At 46.2% G+C, this 2,002-nt stretch overlaps 1 long non-coding RNA gene across 2 annotated transcripts in view; it reads right to left on the bottom strand.

Moving 5' to 3' along the window:
• LOC104837250 overlaps nucleotides 1-422 on the bottom strand; it is a 14,120-nt gene extending 13,698 nt beyond the window's left edge. For both annotated transcript variants that reach the window (XR_774922.1, XR_774921.1), the window contains exon 1: nucleotides 140-422. This is a non-coding gene — a long non-coding RNA (uncharacterized LOC104837250). The remainder of the gene's footprint in view (nucleotides 1-139) is intronic.
• Between the last annotated feature and the right edge of the window lie 1,580 nt (nucleotides 423-2,002).

Here is a 2,002-nt window from a genome sequence, read left to right on the forward strand (position 1 = left end):
AAATCATGGTAGCAAAAGACACGGTATTCTGACCAGAAATTTAAGGGTCTCTAGGATGTAGATAAAGTTTTCTGCAGCTGGCTTTGCCAGCACCCCCCATTCTCAAACGCCTGATTCTTACAAACATTTCAAAAATTACCTGATGCCAAGATTATCCTGAAGTCCCCGAATACATCTGGTTATCCAGCCTTCTAGCTCCAACGTGGTGTACCCCTGGTGAAACTGGGAGTCTGCTGACATACAGCTTTGCCCGGTAAAACCTGTCCTTTCTGCCTGTGACCTGTGCCATGGCTGGCTGTCCTTTGCTGTGCTTACCAAGAAGAGCCCGCCGCAGGGTAGTCTTCTCCCCCAGTGAAGGCTGGTCTCCTAGGGAAGCAACCTGAGTGGAGATGGTGAACTTCAGCAGGGCTCATTTGCTTGGGTATGGGGCTTCCAGCCCAGACAGTCTGCATACCTGCTGAAGCCAGCATGCTTGGTCAGCTCTTTTTATCTGCTCTGCTCTCCTCCATGTGATAACCATTCTTCAGCTTCCAGGTTCGCCTGTTTGTTTTGAGAAAAGGACTCAAGAAAACTGTACAAATGATGGCTCAAAGGAGTGGAGAAGATCCCATGACATAGAGGCTTATCCCCCTGCCAGTAAATTGAATTCATTTTTCCCTCTACTGTTGCTCAAACATCTGGCTTCAAGACTTTGAGCCTTAATAAAAAAATTGACATGTGGGTCACTTTGTTGGTGTTTGTAGCTGTTCCACATCAGGTCTGGGAATAAAATTAATAACATGTAATTGAGCCAGCCAGAAGTTTTATAAAGCATTCCTTCTGACAAAAGAGGGTTAAACACACTCTTGGAAGTACAGTAAAAGACTCGTCTTCAACCTGAGTTTCAGCTAGCTTCAAATGCCACCGTACTCAATGTTTTGAAAACCTAGTCGTTAGAGTTCCTGAAGCAAGAGTTCCCTTCTAATCCCAAAAGACTGATGTGTTAGCATCTCCTCTCCCAATGAAACACAGGTGATATAGGGAAGCTCCTCTTTTAAAGCACAGCAAGGTGCTTTTTGCTGCTCACATCAATGAAGTAAAAGCCAGTGGTCACCTAATGAACAGCAAACAGGCCTCAGGTGGAGACTATGCAATGCCAGGAGCTTTGCCTTCTGTGAAGGAGCTCAGCCTTGGATATTTATTCAACTCCATATGTATTTCCTCTGTCCAGAAAACAACTATTTCTTGAAAATAGATTTGGAAAACTGCCTCACAAAAAATAAATCATTATAAGCAACTGCTCAGTAAAGCTACTTGCTGCTAGAGGGTTTATGAAAGAGTCACTTCACGCACACAGCGTCCGTAGCACTCAGAGCAGGCTTGCTGATGAGGAGCAGTGCCTCCCACATTTAACCAAGGCACAAACTGGACACTCCAAGGGGCTTAAAACTATTAAAAACTTTAAAGTATTTCCCTTATGGAAAACCATGCTAGACATTGTCTCCCCTTACTAATCCCCACCTCCTGCTTGCACCCCTGCCACAGCCACACCATTCTGGTCTGGTCTTCCTGTCCAGTCTTGCAGGCAACCCTACATTCACCGCAGCTTACGCCGCAAGCTACAGTTCTGTGAAGACGTGACATGGGAAGCAAGGAAAGGATATCACATGCATCTGAGCACCACAGAAAAGTGCAGTGCACTGCACGTTCTCCAGGGCTTACAGCAGGATTTGTGCCACAGGCTTGCATGTCTGGAGGACAGTGGGCAGTTAAATGGGTAATTCTGGTCAGCAACATCCCCCTTCACCCATCTTTTTGCACCTCTTCCTTTGCTCAAGCAAGGCAGAAACCTCTTGGGCAACTACAAAAATGTAATGGGAAAGAATCTGGGTGAAACCTTGTTCTGTTCAGATCTCAGGGTTGAAAGGCAGCTATGCAAGGAGCAGGCTTTTCAAGGTCAACACGCATAGTACCGACAGTGAAAATTGGCTGAGGGTCCTAGGGCTGGCAGTCAGTGGCTCCA

The sequence above is a fragment of the Haliaeetus leucocephalus genome, unplaced genomic scaffold (assembly GCF_000737465.1).
Source record: "Haliaeetus leucocephalus isolate CR32 unplaced genomic scaffold, Haliaeetus_leucocephalus-4.0 Scaffold21, whole genome shotgun sequence".
NCBI classification, from domain to species: domain Eukaryota; kingdom Metazoa; phylum Chordata; class Aves; order Accipitriformes; family Accipitridae; genus Haliaeetus; species Haliaeetus leucocephalus.